The 9,933-nt window shown below is 44.3% G+C and overlaps 1 long non-coding RNA gene across 1 annotated transcript; it reads right to left on the bottom strand.

Moving 5' to 3' along the window:
- Nucleotides 1-5,787: 5,787 nt before the first annotated feature.
- Nucleotides 5,788-7,469, bottom strand: LOC125522606. The gene is made up of 3 exons (XR_007289855.1): nt 7,315-7,469; nt 6,270-6,345; nt 5,788-6,147 (listed from the first exon to the last, which is right to left on the bottom strand). It is a non-coding gene; the product is annotated as an uncharacterized LOC125522606 (long non-coding RNA).
- Between the last annotated feature and the right edge of the window lie 2,464 nt (nt 7,470-9,933).

The following is a 9,933-nucleotide window of genomic DNA, read 5'->3' on the forward strand; positions in this document are numbered from 1 at the left end:
CAAAGGGGAACATATTGTGTAGAAATACGGGTCCCAGGATGACAATCTCATCGACTAGATGAACTAGGACGTGCGTCATGATATTGGAGAAGGATGGTGGGAACACCAGCTCGAAACTGACAAGACATTGCGCCACATCACTCCTTAGCCTTGGTACGATTTCTGGATCGATCACCTTCTGAGAGATTGCATTGAGAAATGCACATAGCTTCACAATGGCTAATCGGACGTTTTCCGGTAGAAGCCCCCTCAATGCAACCGAAAGCAGTTGCGTCATAATCACGTGGCAGTCATGAGACTTTAGGTTCTGAAACTTTTTCTCTGGCATATTTATTATTCCCTTTATATTTGACGAGAAGCCAGTCGTGACCTTCATACTAAGCAGGCATTCAAAGAAGATTTCTTTCTCTTCTTTCGTAAGAGCGTAGCTGGCAGGACCTTTATACTGCTTCGGAGGCATGCCGTCTTTTTCGTGCAAACGTTGCAGGTCCTCTCGTGCCTCAGGTGTATCTTTTGTCTTCCCATACACGCCCAAGAAGCCTAGAAGGTTCACGCAAAGGGTTCTTCGTCACGTGCATCACGTCGATTGAGGAGCGGACCTCTAGGTCTTTCCAGTAGGGTAGGTCCCAAAATATAGATTTCTTCTTCCACATGGGTGCGTGTCCCTCAGTGTCATTCGGAACAGCTAGTCCACCGGGACCCTTTCCAAAGATTACGTAGTGTAAATCATTGACCATAGCAAGCACGTGATCACCGGTGTGCATGGCGGGCTTCTTCCGGTGATCTGCCTCGCCTTTGAAATGCTTGCCTTTCTTTCGACATTGATGGTTGGTCGGAAGAAATCGACGATGGCCCAGGTACACATTCTTCCTGCATTTGTCCAGGTATATACTTTCAGTGTCATCTAAACAGTGCGTGCATGCGTGGTATCCTTTGTTTGTCTGTCCTAAAAGGTTACTGAGAGCGGGCCAATCGTTGATGGTCACGAACAGCAACGCCTTAAGGTTAAATTCCTCCTGTCTGTGCTCATCCCACGTACGTACACCGTTTCCATTCCACAGCTGTAAAAGTTCTTCAACTAATGGCCTTAGGTACACATCAATTTCGTTGCCGGGTTGCTTAGGGCCTTGGATGAGAACCGGCATCATAATGAACTTCCGCTTCATGCACATCTAAGGAGGAAGGTTATACATACATAGAGTCACGGGCCAGGTGCTGTGATTGCTGCTCTGCTCCCCGAAAGGATTAATGCCATCCGCGCTTAAAGCAAACCATACATTCCTTGGGTCCTTTGCAAACTCATCCCAGTACTTTCTCTCGATTTTTCTCCACTGCGACCCGTCAGCGGGTGCTCTCAACTTCCCATCTTTCTTTCGGTTCTCACTGTGCCATCGCATCAACTTGGCATGCTCTTCGTTTCTGAACAGACGTTTCAACCGTGGTATTATAGGAGCATACCACATCACCTTCGCAGGAACCCTCTTCCTGAGGGGCTCGCCGTCAACATCACCAGGGTCATCTCGTCTGATCTTATACCGCAATGCACCGCATACCGGGCATGCGTTCAGATCCTTGTATGCACCGCGGTAGAGGATGCAGTCATTAGGGCATGCATGTATCTTCTCCACCTCCAATCCTAGAGGGCATACGACCTTCTTTGCTGCGTATGTACTGTCGGGCAATTCGTTATCCTTTGGAAGCTTCTTCTTCAATATTTTCAGTAGCTTCTCAAATCCTTTGTCAGCCACAGCATTCTCTGCCTTCCACTGCAGCAATTCCAGTACGGTACCGAGCTTTGTGTTGCCATCTTCGCAATTGGGGTATAACCCTTTTTTGTGATCCTCTAACATGCGATCGAACTTCAGCTTCTCCTTTTGACTAATGCATTGCGTCCTTGCATCGACAATGACCCGGCGGAGATCATCATCATCGGGCACATCGTCTGGTTCCTCTTAATCTTCAGCAGCTTCACCCGTGGCAGCATCATTGGGCACATCGTCTGGTTCCTCTTGATCTTCACCAGCTCCCCCCGTTGCAGCATCACCGTATTCAGGGGGCACATAGTTGTCATCGTACTCTTCTTCTTTGCCGTCTTCCATCATAACCCCTATTTCTCCGTGCCTCGTCCAAACATTATAGTGTGGCATGAAACCCTTGTAAAGAAGGTGGGAGTGAAGGATTTTCCGGTTAGAGTAAGACCTCGTATTCCCACATTCAGTGCATGGACAACACATAAAACCATTCTGCTTGTTTGCCTCAGCCGCATCGAGAAACTCATGCACGCCCTTAATGTACTCGCGGGTGTGTCTGTCACCGTACATCCATTGCCGGTTCATCTGCGTGCATTATATATAATTAAGTGTCCAAATTAATAGAAGTTCATCATCACATTAAACCAAAGTGCATACATAGTTCTCATCTAACAACATATAGCTCTCGAGAGCATCTAATTAATTAAACCATACATTGAAACTATGTAAAACATTTCAATGCGAAAACAAATGCGATCATAATCGCAACCAAGGTAACAATTGATCCAACAACATAATGATACCAAGCCTCGGTATGAATGTCATATTTTCTAATCTTTCTAATCTTCAAGCGCATTGCATCCATCTTGATCTTGTGATCATCGACGACATCCGCAACATGCAACTCCAATATCATCTTCTCCTCCTCAATTTTTTTTATCTTTTTGCTTCAACAAATTGTTTTCTTCTTCAACTAAATTTAACCTCTCGACAATAGGGTCGGTTGGCATTTCCGATTCACATACATCCTAGATAAATAAAATCTATGTCACGTTGGTCGGCATAATTTTCATAAACAATAAATGAACCAATAGTTATAAAGATAATATACATACCAAATCCGAATCATAGACAGGACGAGGGCCGACGGGGGCGGATACCAAAACCATCGCACTATATAAGATGCAATAATAAATGTAAGAAAATGATACAAGTATCTATCTAAACATACAAGTAAGAATATTTTTCCTTTCAGAAAGAAGATAAGAACAAGAGGCTCACCACGGTGGTGTCGGTGATGAGATCGGCGTGAGTGATCGACGGCGGTGAAGACGGGGACGGGGCGTGACGGACCGCTTGGAGGTCGAGCTTCGAGAGGAGAAAGCTTAAGTAGTGTGGCTCGGGCATTCCATCGAACACCTCATGTGCATAGGAGGTGAGCTAGAGCACCACAAAGCCCTCTCCCCCACGGCCAGAAAAAACAGAGCACTGTGCTCTGCTCTTGCGCGAGGGGGTATATATAGGCACCTCATTGGTCCCGGTTGGTGGCATGAACCGGGACTAAAGGGGAGCCTTTGGTCCCGGTTCAAGCCACCAACCGGGACCAATGGTGGTGGGCCAGGAGCGAGGCCCATTGGTCCCGGTTCGTCCCACCAACCGGGACCAAAAGGTCCAGACGAACCGGGACCAATGGCCCACGTGGCCCGGCCGGCCCCCTGGGCTCACGAACCGGGACCAATGCCCACATTGGTCCCGGTTCTACACTGAACCGGGACTAATGGGCTGAGCCGGCCTGGACCATAGCCCTGTTTTCTACTAGTGTAGTCATAAGTATAGAGCAAAAACATTAAAGACTACTAAAACCAAGGTATAGTCAACCTACCGGATAAGTGATCTCAAGTTGGTTGTCCAGGAACTGATTTGCATCAGGATGTGTGCTGCCTGTCCAGGAAGTGATTTACATCAGAAAGCGCAATGCGTAGTGCCTGTGTAAGGCAATGGTCAAGCGTCTCTCATAGAAGGATCTGGTTCAACAGAATGCATATTTATAATAATAGTGGTTAAGTAAAAAAGCATCAAGATTTGACAGGATAACTGATTTGCACCAAGATTCATTACATTCCAAGAGAATGGCACAGTGGTAGCCCAGGATAATCGATTTGCATAAAGATTCGGTACAAAGCAAGATTTACAATATACTAAAAGCAAGGCATAATGATAACACAGGATAACCAATCTATTTGTTTCTACTATGGTATAGTAATATATTTTATAGTAGACCATTGTGCCGGCGGCCATGCTTTTTCTGGAGACTAATCATGTGGAACTTAGAGAATAATAAATCATAAACAGACATCTTCAGAGACTAACCTTGGGTCTAGCTGCTTGTCGACATAAGGATCACTGGAGGTGACTTTGTTAGATGATGTGCGGACAACCTGCATACAATGATTTACAGAGAAGGGGATGAGTAAGGTTTGTTTGCTCAGGACTGTGCATCAACCAATCACCTAAAGTAATTTCAATAAATAAAAAGTTACATATAGACCAAGATAAACGTCACGGTTAAAAAATACGTTGAAAATATATACATCAATGACATCTCAAAGCTCATTTCACAACAAAACTACTGTAAACTTGATATAAATATATAATGGACCCATAAAGATCCCCATCTGTAGAAACCAAGTGAAAAATCCTTTGGAAAATGGTGTTTAGATATCACTGCCCCATAAATATATAATGTCGCATGAAAAATGGCATTTGTTCTAAATGGTCACTGAACATACTTGTTCTAGCGCTGCAAACATACACAGATAGATCCAAAGCAATGTATCTAAGACTTAAATTAAGGGGAATAGATAAAAAAAACGGCAAAGACGCATCTCTTATAATCGAAGTAAACATGGTAGATCCAAAGCAATGTATCTAAGACTTAAATTAAGGGGAAAATGCAAACTAATTAAAGATTGAAACCGTCAATTTCACTCCCAAAATTTGCAAATTGTAATGGTCTCAGATGAACTAACTGAATATATTTACATAAGGCAAGAGAAATCATCATCACTGATATTCCTTACAGATTTAGGTCTCTGCCAAGAATCACACAAGTTCCTTGATGCTCCAAAAATCAAGCGATGTCCGAGCAAGGGAAACACGAAAAGGCGTGAGGAGAGCTCCGTCGGGAGGGAGAGGGGTAGGGTTCGTACCTTGACTACATGAGTTCACTGTAACTTCACCTCCGGATCCAGGCGAGGTACTCTGTAATTTAGAAACAGAGATGATCTATGGTCAAAATTTTGGTGCCTTGATTAGTTTAATCAGCTGCATCATCTCTTAGCGTCTCAGAGGCAACCACAAGTTAAAGGACACCACATCCTCGTGAGGTAAGGATCCAAATACCTCTCAAGTGGCGTGGGGCGGAGGGGTCGACGGCATTGATGCCCTGCCTTGCCCACAGACTACCATCCCCAACTGGAGCTTGGCACCACTGAGCGTCGCGGTGACCTAGACAGCAAGAGAGGTGGCAGGCCGTCCTGACCAAAACGTAGCAACAAGAAAACAATTAACTACCTTAAGAATAAATTCTGAAAGAATCAGGAAGAATAAAACCAACAACAATTGGGATTGCAGAGAAAACATTTTCTAGTGGCCATCTGAGAAACATGGCACTCGCTTTTTAGACAAATTCAACTTGGAAGAAGCTGAGAGCAATTTCTCCTAAAACTGAAATATCAATTGAACCATCTGACCTAACATCAGGAAACGAAAAATCTATGTAAAACAAAAATTTATGATACACAGTCTGTAGATAGCAATATATATAGCTTTCAGCACCTGTGTATAGCTAGGTGATGACAATATATATAGCTGTGAATATATATAGCTTTCAGTAACATTAGGTGCTTAAGGCAAGTGAATATCTTCCTGACAGCATACTACTTTAGCTACAGGCCAATGAACATTTTCTATAAATCATATCTAGAACGATATTGGTTAGTTTGGTAGCCCCACCAGCGCGACACATGCGATCACTTCCAACAAACAAATCATTAGGCTACTTCTAGGACACAGCAGAAAGGTACAAGAAAGCATAGGTCCTACCAGGATCTAGAGAAGTGACAAAAATCCCCATTTCCGAATGCCAAGCAAGCACAAAAATACAAGCAGGGAACAATAATTTAGGTGCTAGGCTTCTACGAATAAGAGGACAAAAAGCACATACATCCATTGTCCAAACACAATCTAACAGCAGCTTCATACAGGAAGAAATGTAAGCCTAGGCCTGGAAAGCATAGAAGAGAGGGGGAGAAGGGGACAACCTGCAAAGAGGTGGTCGAAGACAGAGCACGACAAACTGGCCAGAATAACGAGCACCTGTAGACAGCGGACCAACCTGCAAGGGGAAAAAGAGGAAAAGGTACAACCATGGATGAGCTGCAGTTAACCAGAATTTAGATGATCCAAAACAAAACCATGGATGAGCTGCAGTTAACCAGAATGAGAGGGGGGGCTCACCACAATTGTGTTGGGTGGGAGTTGAAGAGGGAGGTAGGGATGTTGGCCTACTCCTCTCAATGATATCAGATATAACCTTTCATCTCAATGTATTATTTAGTTATGTTACATGCAGAATGAGATACAAAAAGAACATGTAATATACAAAAAAGGAATGCAGCAACAGCGGAAAGAAATGCTAAAAGGGAACATAGAGCAGAAAACCAACCCAAAATGCAAGCAAGAATCTTTAAAAGGGAACATAGAGCAGCATGAGCATGAGGCATAGAAAAATGGGGTCACTTTAAGATAAAGAATCAGTGGCCCTCTCCTAGTTCAAATCAGATGGATAGAATCACTATATAAATAGGGTCACCTTAAGATGAAGAATCAGTAACCAGCAAAGGAAGAATGCACCTTTTTGGAATTTTAAAGTAGCAAGACATTAAAAGTTCTTTTTTGCCTTCAATACTACACACATTAGGGGAGGTAGCTGCAGTTTTATTGCATAGTGGGCTCAGATTCGCCTTTTCTCGATCATATAACCTATCCCCATCATCTCTTATCACCAGATCAATCTGTTTACACAATGGAGCTGCCCGGGTTATCACTCAACAAGAATGACCATCCAAGGACAGATCAATAGGTATCACAGGATCAAAAAGGATTCTAGAGACAACAGGGAGGATCCAACTTGATACCCACAGGTGCCTTGATTGCTCAAAGGCACACTTATTCCAGCCACAGTTAATCATCATCGCCCTAGCACGAACGCCAGCCACAGACAAAGCGAAATGGCGAGAATGCCCCCGGCGGAGCAGGCTATTTACGCGCGGTGGCACGGTCGAGGTGAAACTGTTCATTCCAGTAGTAACTATTTTTTATCCGACGGACAAGGTCGTTCCAGGGCTCGATCCGACGGCTCGGATCGCATCAAGCGCGCAGATCCAACGGCCAGGAGCCCAAATCGCTGAGGAGCCGGAATGAGAGCTTCTATTCTTATCTCTGGATGGCCATGTCCCATACAGTAGCCAAAGCAGAGGAGAAGGAGGAAGATGGAGCTCACCGAGGGAGGTTGTAGCCGAGGCAGTACTCACTGCACGCCGGGGTTGCGCGTGAACGCCGTCCAACCGGCAAGGAACCGCTTCCTACACCGCACATCCACCACGCGACCGCGTCGGAGTTGCGCCTTGCACCGTCCCGCCGACGAGCATGAACGCCACGGTCACATAATTCTCCTTGAAAACCACATATGCACACATGCTCTCATCTATTAGTATAGTTATACATAGAAATTGCTAGTTGCTTCAAACCAAAAAAACTTAATTCATGCATTCATTGCCCCTTTTCACACAGAATAATGCATCAAATCCTATGACTCAGAAGTTGTTGATCATAACAGGCCATGTCGCTCGTCTTGACACCAACGTGTGTTGTTAATGAGACCAAAAACTATATTAAACGACAATGGCCTATCTTTTTAGTGAACTAATTACCTAACCATCAGTCATTTCAATTTATCAATTGAAGAATTCCCCGAACAGAAATTGAGGAGCAGGAGGAAGTAGGAGATCACCGAGGGAGGTTGTAGCTGAGCCAGTAATCAGTGGGCGCCGGGGTTGCGCCTGAACGCCATCCAGCCGGCGAGGAACCACTTCCCCGGACATCCACGCTGCTACATGAAGTGAAACTCTCCTGGGAAAGCAAAGTAAAATCTTATGACCAAATGTAATGGAAAATATAAATGAATTCCTTACCTACTGCATTTTGTGAACCAGAATAAGTGGGACCATATCTAGAGTATCATTCTCATGTTCGCCTTGGACAGAGGTTAATCGACGTGGTGTATTGAAACTCAGTACTCAATACTCCAGTTACATGTCAGTCCTAGACTCCTAGTGCTTGGTGATGCTCACGAATGAGGCAGGGGTGCGGGCAGCACCGTCATGGCTCACATAGGCACAACCCACGTGCTACCTATGTTAAACACCGTGGAGGAGAAGTGGCAGATGTGACGCGCTAGCTGGACGGACGTGGCGGCAGTGGGCAACAACTGTAGTACTAAAAGAAAATCAGCGTTGTTTAAGGTAGTAACAGCCACGGTCGAAAATAGTAAGTTTTCGTAATTATAACCCGACTACTTGTACACAATCAGACAAAATCTAGAAGGACCATCTAGCCAAACCATAAAAAGTATATATTCATGTTATCACCTGAAACCAAAGTTCCATGGAAGCATTCAGTTCAATGATAAACCATGCCATCTTGATTCATGCCTTGTAGGTATATGGAAAGGACCAAACAAGGATATCTCACAATTTAGCCCTCCCTTAGTGTGAGCCTCTCCTGCATATGCAGTTTTGAAATAAAGAAAATTAGACAAATGCACCTTTAAATATCGAGTTGTGCATAATTCTTATTGAAACAAAAGAAATATACTTCGCGAGAAGTAAAATTAATTAGTTACATTCTGACATATGTAGCTAACAGGCATCGTTAAAACAATATATTTCTATAATGACCAAAAAGGGTATATGCATGTATGGAAACTATCAGGAAGGTGAGTTTAGAAATTGACAAAAGGAAATTCAAGCATATTTAATTTTAAAAGAAGAAAGAACAAAATCTGATATTTCTTTTGGAAGTGTGTGTATAACAGTAGTACACAAAGCTGTGATTTGGAAAATTAAGGATTATCAAGTAAACATAACACTGACTGCCATCATGAGCAAGGTCCATCTCTCTGGACTCGGAAAAATATAATGCAATCTTGGTAGCACAAATATACACGCAGAAAACAAAACATGTGTGGATCCTTCTATCAAAGGTTACAGAAAAAACAATTTGAACTCACTATGTTACTTAGAAAATGTCTTGGTAAGACATATATACAATATTTATGAAGCCCTCTAGTTTGATAAGAAAAACAATGGAGGAGCCGAGATTTAGTGATCCTTTAGCATGGAACTAAATATGAAGGCATGGGTATGACATAGAAGCCCTTCTTCCACTATATGTTTATCCACTCGAGGGGAAATGAATCACTTACTTTATATGAGATAATTTCAGTACCAATAAAGTTCAGATAGACAAATTCAGCACCTAAATGATCATATATAAGTTGAGTTTGTTTAATGAACCTTTATATTGCACTTTTTATCCCTAGGTAAAATGAAACATCTGTAAAAAAATCCACAATAAAATTATATTAACCTAAGGAACTAAATCAAAATAATTAACCAAACATAAGAGTTCTAGGTATACAGCAGGACATATACTCTCTTCATTAGACATAAGCAAGCAATCCAACAAATACAAACACAAGAATCGATCCCGCGAGGGGCGAATCCACTGGCCACGGGAGAGAAGGGTGAGGGGATTGGGAGAAGGTGGGGCCCTGCAGCGATGGGGAGAGGGTGGGGGCGCGGCGGCGGTGGTTGTGGACGACGGCGACAACGCCGGGGAAGTGAGCGTCGGGGGTCGGGCGGGCAGGACGAACGAGATGGCGGCGGCGCAAGCGCCCACCACCGTCTGCTGCCCCTCCAGACTCGAGCACTCCACGGGGTCGGAGCAGGAGGGCTCGGGAGCCGCCGCCGTGCCCGGGGACCAGCTCGCAGACGGGGAGGGCGGGCGCCCACTCGCCGCCGCCTTGCCCTGCTGCTGCTCCTCCCCGCTGCCGCCGCCG

The sequence above is a fragment of the Triticum urartu genome, chromosome 7, assembly GCF_003073215.2.
Source record: "Triticum urartu cultivar G1812 chromosome 7, Tu2.1, whole genome shotgun sequence".
Taxonomy (NCBI): domain Eukaryota; kingdom Viridiplantae; phylum Streptophyta; class Magnoliopsida; order Poales; family Poaceae; genus Triticum; species Triticum urartu.